Source organism: Chrysemys picta, unplaced genomic scaffold (assembly GCF_011386835.1).
Source record: "Chrysemys picta bellii isolate R12L10 unplaced genomic scaffold, ASM1138683v2 scaf1760, whole genome shotgun sequence".
Classification (NCBI taxonomy): Eukaryota; Metazoa; Chordata; order Testudines; family Emydidae; genus Chrysemys; species Chrysemys picta.
This window is the reverse complement of record NW_027054465.1, coordinates 1,923-10,757: the sequence shown is the minus strand read 5'-3', so window position 1 is coordinate 10,757 and position 8,835 is coordinate 1,923. Positions and strand designations below refer to the sequence as shown.

The 8,835-nt window shown below is 46.1% G+C and overlaps 1 long non-coding RNA gene across 1 annotated transcript; it reads right to left on the bottom strand.

Annotated features, from left to right (window-relative positions):
* Positions 1-275: 275 nt before the first annotated feature.
* LOC135980072 (uncharacterized) lies at positions 276-8,396 on the bottom strand. The gene is made up of 2 exons (XR_010597290.1): positions 7,928-8,396; positions 276-5,645 (listed from the first exon to the last, which is right to left on the bottom strand). It is a non-coding gene; the product is annotated as an uncharacterized LOC135980072 (long non-coding RNA).
* Between the last annotated feature and the right edge of the window lie 439 nt (positions 8,397-8,835).

Here is an 8,835-nt window from a genome sequence, read left to right as displayed (position 1 = left end):
TGTGACTTGTGTTATATAAAAGATCAGAACGGATGATCACAGTGGTCCCTTCTGGCCTAAGAATCCATGAAAATAAAAGCAGCAATTTTTAATAAGCCATTACAACAGAAGGTACTCCAATATTTTAAAACCACCACGCTCAGATAGACAAGTTGGTGTAAATTCTGAATGAGCCTGTTGTTGGGTACAAAAAAAGTTGAGCTAATCGTTCACAAAATACCAGTGAGTATCTGATATGAGAAACTGGGTGCAAATTATCAACATGACAATTTCGGTATGTTTACAAACGTTATATTTTTATATAGTGTTCACAGATGTCCATTTGTAGAAATAATTTGTTTTACAAAGCACCCTGTACAATCAATTTATCAAAACAATTTACATAAAGGTATTTAAAAAAAAATACTTTTTCCACTGTGCCTCATAAGATTAACGTTTGCACAACATTCTAGATGCATTGTATAAGTGACTGTTTGCTATTACCGTAACACCTAGGAGCCCTCGTCATGGACCAGTACCCCACTCTGTTAGGCGCTGTACAAATAGAACAAAAAGACGGTCCCTACTCCAAAGAGCTTACAATTTAAGTACAAGACAAAGAAAAAGGGGAGAGTACAAGGAAACAGTGAGACACCATTGGTCACTAGGATAGGCAGCTTGCGTACTGAGACCACAGCTTAACTGTTGTCAAGTTTTTTGTAGGCATCACAGCAAAGGAGAGTTGTAAGGAGGACTTTGAAAGAAGATGAGGTGACTTTGCAGATGGTTATGGGGGGCTCTCCCAAGCACAAGTTGACAGCATGGGAGAAAACACAAAGGTGAGTGTTTAAAAATTTAACAAAATGTATGTGTTATGGGCCAGTCAGAGGCGGGAGTTGACATTTCAATAGTGAATGAAAAAAAGGATGCCTAGGTTGGGGTAGGCCATGAAGGAGCTAGGAAGTGAAGACAAGCAGCTTGTTTGTTGCAACAGAGAATGGAGGGGCGCCGAGAGAGGTGACATGGTCAAAGTGACAGGCAGGGGAATCTTTGCAGCAGCACTCTGAATGGATATGAGCAGAACAAAATTGTATTAAAAGTTACATGGTGCATTAAGACTATGACCTTCTGCTTCTGCTTTTGTAAAGCTGCCGCCAGCGATTCAAGCTGAAACTGTCTTTTCTGTCGTTCTTTTTTAAGCTTGTCTAGTTGACTTTCAAGCTCTTGAATCTTCTGAAGGGCCCTCGTGGAAAGGCCTTTTACCACTCTTCCGCAACCCAGCTCATTTTAGATCAGCTTTTTTCCTTCATACAAAGTGTACATCACTGAACCTGAATCATACAAACTTGTAAAGACTTTGGACAAGTCATAGAATCATAGAATATCAGGGTTGGAAGGGACCTCAGGAGGTCATTTAGTCCAACTCAAAGCAGGACCAATTCCCAACTAAATCATCCCAGCCAGGGCTTTGTCAAGCCTGATCTTAAAAACCTCTAAGGAAGGGGATTCCACCACCTCCCTAAGTAACCCATTCCAGTGCTTCACCACCTCCTAGTGAAAAAGTTTTTCCTACTATCCAACCTAAACCTCCCCCACTGCAACTTGAGACCATTACTCCTTGTTCTGTCATCCGTTACCACAGAGAACAGTCTAGATCCATCCTCTTTGGAACCCCCTTTCAGGTAGTTGAAAGCAGCTATCAAATCCCCCCTCATTCCTCTCTTCTGGAGACTAAACAATCCCAGTTCCCTCAGCCTCTCCTCATAAGTCATGTGCTCCAGCCCCCTAATCATTTTTGTTGCCCTCCGCTGGACTCTTTCCAATTTTTCCAAATCCTCCTTGTAGTGTGGGGCCCAAAACTGGACACAGTACTCCAGTTGAAGCCTCACCATTGTCCAATAGAGGGGAATGATCACGTCCCTCGATCTGCTGGCAATGCCCCTACTTACACAGCCCAAAATGCCGTTAGCCTTCTTGGCAACAAGGGCACACTGTTGACTCATATCCAGCTTCTCATCCACTGTAACCCCTAGGTCCTTTTCTGCAGAACTGCTGCCTAGCCATTCGGTCCCTAGTCTGTAGCAGCGCATGGGATTCTTCCATCCTAGTGCAGAACTCTGCACTTGTCCGTGTTGAACCTCATCAGGTTTCTTTTGGCCCAATCCTCTAATTGGTCTAGGTCCCTCTGTATCCTATCCCTACCCTCCACCGTATCTACCACTCCTCCCAGTTTAGTGTCATCTGCAAACTTGCTGAGAGTGCAGTCCACGCCATCCTCCAGATCATTAATGAAGATATCGAACAAAACCGGCCCCAGGACCGACACTTGGGGCACTCCACTTGATACCGGCTGCCAATTAGACATGGAGCCAAGTCATCCAAGGTGGCACCAGAAAAAGAGATAACATCCTACCAGCAGACCAAATTGCTTGCCATTTGCTACAAAGAAAGAAGTTTTCTTACAACAGTTGACAGCAGTCACAAGAAAAAACAGTGCAACAGGAGTCAGAAGATGCTAAACAAAGACCTGCACACAAACAGACAGTTTTCCAAAGAGGAGTGTGCACAAGAGGGCTTGAGAAACAGTGACCTGCTGGCACTTGCTATGGAGTGTCTGCCGCAAATCTATTCCTACTGGCCAGTGACCTGTGCAGGCTGGGGCCAGCACAGCACACTCCCTGTGAGCACAGGCGGCCTGCTATGGGCCCCGCTTACACATGCAGCTGAAGCCAGGGCTGCAGCGGGTGGCTCAGGGAGGTTGATCTCTACCAGGGGTGGGCAAACTACAGCCTGCGGGCCACATCCAGCCCACAAGACCGTCCTGTCCGGTGCACCCGAGCTCCCGGCCAGGTAGGCGAGCCCCGGCACTTCCCCCGCTCCCCCTCCCCTGACCGCCCTCCCCTTGAGTCTCCACCCCATCCAATGCCCCCTGTTCTCTGACTGCCCCCCACCCTGCCATTTGCCGTAGGCAGTCACACCGCAGGGGTATGCATATGGGTCGGGGCAGTCAGGGGACAGGGAGCAGTTGGATAGGGCGTGGGAGTCCTGGGGGACCTGTCAGGGGACGGAGTCCTGGGGGGGGCAGTTAAGGTGGGGGGGTCACTAGAGGGGGCAGTCAGGGGACAAGGAGCAGGGGGGGGTGGATGGTCGGCTATTCTGAGGGGGCCAGTCAGGGGGCGGGAAGTCAGAGGGGGTGGATAGGGGCAGGGGCCAGGCTATTTGGGGAGGCACCGCCTCCCCTACCCAGCCCTCCATACAATTTTGAACCCTGATGTGGCCCTCAGGCCAAAAAAAAGTTTGCCCCCCCTGAGCTAGACACCTGGGAAAGAATTCTCTCTAGTAACTCATAGCCCTCCCCGTCTAGTGCTATTGGAGATATTTGCTAATAGCCATTGCGGATGGGCCATATGCCATTGTAGGCAATTGCATCATACCATCTCCTCCGGGCATTTAGCAAGCTCAGTCTTAAAACAAGTTAGGATTTTTGTCCCCCACTACTCCCCTTGGAAAGATGTTCCAAAACTTCACTCATCTGATGTAAAGCCCTACATGGGACTATTTTTTTAATCCCACTCCCATCCTGCCTCCAATATCTACTCCCACCTGCTCCTGCATTGTTTCTTTTATATTTATCCCACTCCCAGCTGCAAAAAACTTAGATTCTGCAAATCCCACAAGAGAGACAGATTCTCCCGTGCTACCAAAAAAACCAACCCACCACGATTGGTTAATATGTTAGTTATATATATAAATGCTAATATGCTTCTCAGACTAGGCCTCTGGTCATCCTAGTAACTCTTCTCTGCACCTGTTCCAGTTTGATTTCATCTTTCTTAAACATGGGAGACCAAAACTGCACACAGTATTCCAGATATGGTCTCACCAGTGCCTTGTATAACAGTACTAACACTTCCCTAACTCTACTGGAAATACCTCGCCTGATGCAGCCTAGAATTGCATTAGCCTTTTTTACAGATGCATCATATTGACAGCACATAGTCATCCCTGTCTTTCTCCTCTTCTGTTGCTTCCAACTGATACGTCCCCAGTTTATAACAAAAATTCTAACTGTTAGTCCCTAAGTGCATGACCTTGCACTTTATACCACTACATTTCATCTCATTCCTATTACTCCAATTTTCAAAGTCATCCAAATTTTCTTGTATGACATTCCAGTCCTCTCTGTATTGGCAATACATCCCAATTTTGTGTCCTCCACAAATTTTACTAGCTCATTCCCACTTTTTGTGCAAAGGTCATTAATGAAAATGTTAAATAAGATTGGTTCCAAGAATGATTCCTGAGGAACTCAACAACTCCTCCAGCCTGACAGTTCACTTTTCAGTATGACCAGTTGTAGTCTCCTTTTACCCGACTCCTTACCCACCTTTCGTTCTTGTATTAATCCCCATCTTCTCCAATTTAACTAATCATTTCTCCTGTGGAATTGAATCAAATGCCTTACTGAAATCCAGGTAGATTACATCTAATGCATTTCCTTTGTCTAGAAAATCAGTTATCTTCTCAGCGATCTCCTTTTTGTAAAAACATGTATTTTATCCCAATTGCCTTTTTTACCTCTATGTCTTTAACTACTTTCAAAATTGCATACAATTGAGGCCAAACTAAAAGGCCTGTACTTTCCCAAATCACATTTTTCCCCTTTCTAAAATAGAAGTATTACATTTGCAATTCTCCAGTCATAAGGTACAACCCCTGAGTTCACGGTGCCATTTGAAACACCTGAGAATATGATGAGCCAGATCATGAGGTGGTATAAGCTGACTTCAACGGAGTGATGCTGATTTCTATCAGCTGAGGATTTAGCCTTTCGATGTTGAAATTAAAAAAAAAACAAGATTTGTAATGGCAATAGCTAGCTAATATTATTTTGCTGTATTTAAAACAAAAAACTGTGGAAATAAACGTCCAGCTAGAAGAGAGAATTGTTTGCTAAAGTAATGATAAATCTGAACTTTCTTAAGGTAATGGTTGGCAATGCTCTGCTTTCCCAATATAGACAAAGCAAGTAAGGCTCAATCAATACACCCATTCCTTTGTGAACTATTAAATTGTACATAGTGCTAATGAATAGTCATTTAATTAGCACAGGAGCCTTCAATTTAAAAGTTGTCTATAATGCACACTGAATATAAACAAAAATTAGCAATGACTTTTCAGCTGAAGCCTCATTTAAAAATGCTATTGCCAACTTTTCTGTCTTAAGTTAGCCTTCTTGCTACATTTGCAGCTCAAATGCTGATACAGCGGTGTCCCATTTATTACAGAACCATTGCTATAGAAGAATTCATTCTTCTAAAACATAGGAACAAGTTACTTTTTTGCATGAATGACCTGAATTAGTTCATCGAGCTCCGATGCATTCACACAGGAACGCTCAGATACAAACGTCTGCTTCTGAATCACAATGGTGGCTCTTTGGGAATTTTCACGTGGCTGCTCCAGGGCTTTGAAGACAGTAGCTCCAATTATTAAATATACAACAACCAGCAGAAAAATCATTGAGACAGTCTTCCATTTCATAACATTAATAGCCGAATCACATTCCTCTCGTGACGAGAGCACTGTGGGTTTTGTAGAAAACAATAGCCGTGGTTTGGAGTTCTGAGTGGCAGATTTGGGATCCAGCAAGTCAGGTGCCGCCACTAATAAAACAGAAAAAGAATGTTAACGCCCACAGCGTTGGACAGAGGTGTACACCCTTCTTGCCAGGAGGTTACAGAGATCCTATTAATTCAAAATAGAGTTCATAGATAGCTGTGTTATAAATGCATTTCACTTGTACACCATGTTCTATTACTACAGAATGACTGGTTTCAGCTACTGCTAGGACTAATAATATGCTATTTATATGAACACACATGCATGCATACACACACTTGCATTGTTTACTATATATATGTCCTCTATAAATACTCTGCAAGTGTAGTTCTAACATGCAGTATTTTCCCTATTTTCTTCTGTTCCTTTGAATCAGTATAAAAAGATATTTTTCTGTAGAGCGTCCTCACATCTTGAACAATCTTAGGCATTGCTAATATGCTTCTCAGACTACATTTTAGTCAGCGTTAAAAAACTATCAGGAAAACAGGACTCTTTCCTTAAGTCTTACATACCCTCAACTCTGCATTCAGACACTCATTAGAATATTTGCAGTTCACTTTCAAATTCCCACACAGGTAACTATAAAAATGATTCATTATTAATTCTAACACTTTGAAAGTGTTGGCTAAACCCTTTTAGGAAATACCAGGAACACATGCGCATGCCTGTTGGAAAAGTCAATCATCTTATTATAGGATATTTGATTGTTTACTGCTACAAGAAACCCACTGGCGCAGTAATGATCACCTGCGTGTGTTGTCGAGTGGCCCCATAACGCATGTGATTACAAGTAAATACACTAGTAATTATATAAGAATAATCCACATCACGTACACTTAAAGGTCCCCTGAGGGAAGATTTCAACAACAATACAATATTTAAAATTATTAATATATTTTGAATGGCTGCAACACCACTTTCAGCTGTTGTGAGGAAAGCCTACTTCTACATGTAGATTCAAAAGTCTCTCTCCCAGGTCTCTGGAAGCTGGGAATGCCCCCAGAGGAGGAAGGGAGTGTCATTTTCCACAGGGATAGGATCTTCTCTTGAACACCCGCTGGAGGTTAACCTACAGGGTTACAGGAACTCTCATTCAAAAAGAATCATGCAATACAGGTCAGAAGAAAGGCAGACCTAGGAAATTAATACACTGGACCTGAACCCGGGGGGGGGGGGGGGAGGGAGGGGAGGGTTAGAGGATGAAAAGGCAGCCCCAAATGAAAAAGCTCCGCTCGTGCCTCGGTGCACGGCTATGAAATAGTTACTGTTCAGCTACTAGAAAACTAGAATCTGGTTCTAACTAACTGGGAGCACCAGATCAGCATGCAAATACCCTTCAAGTGTAGTGGGCATGGAACACTGTATGAAGCTATTGATATGCCCCTGGACAAAAATCGATGAGTGAGGCTAAGTTTGGGAAGGACGCCTGATTTAATAACTGCTCCTTCAAGCTGTGCTCTCTCCTCGGATTGACACGATTTGTGATGGGGGGGAGGGGAGAGCCATCACGTTTTCTTTCAGTCAGAGCTCTGCTTGCCAGTGGGAATTTTTCCTAATATATTATCACGACCCTCTGTCCAAACCCAAAACTGGGGGCACCTCAGGCTACGCCAAGCCTCATGCTGTAGACTAGGAAACTGCTCCTCTTTCTGCCTGGCTTCGACAATTGCAGACAGACACACACACATCCTAGCACCATGAAGAAGGGCAGACCTGCCCCCCCAGTTCTCCTGCTACACTCCCCCTGCAGCCCGCTGAATGCAGCTAACAAAGGCGAACAGGACGGCTGTGAGGCGCCCTAAACTGATCCACCCAGTGATGCTCTGCATCCCTCCCATCAACTTCCCCAGCCTCCTGCTGACACCCATCTATAATGCAGTTGACAAGGACGTTTTCACACCCCCGAGAGGAGCAAAGCATGGACGCTCCAGCCAGAACGGGCCCTGGCCCCTTTCCTCTCCCCCTCTCCCCAGCAGCCAGCTCGCAAAGATGTGCTGGATTTAAAGCGCTTGCAAAAGACATCGTTGCAGAGCGGGGTTTGGCCGGCGAAATGGTCCGGGTGGGAGCCCAGAGCCCAGCCTGACCCTCCCGGTCAGGGGGAGCTACACCCACCTTAGACAAAGGAGAAGTGTTAGAAACAAAAGCCAGGCGGGTGTTTAACCGAGCGTGCAAAATATGGGACGGAGGCACAGGAAGGAAAGGGGTGAAGAGGGACTGAGCAGCCCTGAGTCCCTCCTGCGAGGAGGCATTGGGAAAGCAAGGGAGCATGCAGCATTCAGACAGACTTTGATCTAGAAACGCACGCTATTGTGCCAGTACTCACTTCTTATTTACAGACCCGGCGCCCTCTCCTCGCTTCACGGGCAGGCATTTTTTTCACGGCTTGTGTAGGTGCCGTTTGACCAAATGGAAAAAGAAAGAGAGAGAGAGAAAAGGACCAGACCCAGGGCGGATTTGCTGCTGCTGAGCTCAGATTCCACGCGGAGCAGAGCCTGGCATTCTCCCTGTCACTGGAGGGATGTGAACGATCACAGTGTGTGTGAGAGTGAGAGAGATCACCCTGTGAGAGAGAGGGAGAGGGTGTGTGTGTGTGAGATCACCCTGTCTCTTTGTGTGATGGCCCTGGCTCTGTGTGTATGAATCTTACAGAAAGATCACCCTATCTGTGGGTGTGATCACCGTCTGTGTGTGTGAGACTCACTCAGGCGCCAGGTGCGTGTATCAGCCTCTTTCTGTGTGTGGCTGCCAGTCCCTGAGGTGAGTCTGTCACAATCTCAGTGTGTCTGTGTCTTTCGGTGGGGTGTGTGTGTGTGTATATATCCACATCCCTCCCTCTGTCAGTGTGGGTGGGGGCCTGTCTACTCTCAGCCCCGGTGCCTGGTTCTCATGCAGTGTCTGTGCCCCCGCTCTGTCACTTTCTCTCAGGCACCAGGCATGGGGTGCCTGACTCTGGGTGCAGTTGTGTGCTTCGAGAACTCTGTGTGTGTGTGGGTGTGTGTCCTTGCTCTCCGCTTGTGTGTGTGTGTGTGTGTGTGTATGTGTGTTGGCGCCCGCTCCCCTCCTCATTCTCTTTCCCCCAGTGTATCCCAACTGCTGGGTGCATCTCCCCCACCCTCCCTCCCTCTACCCAGCCTGCTCCAGCACCAGGGGCAGCTGCACCCTCATCTCGGTGAGCTGCTCAGCATTTCTTCCCGGCCCCTTCGCTCGGCAGCGCAAGAACTAGGCTGAGGC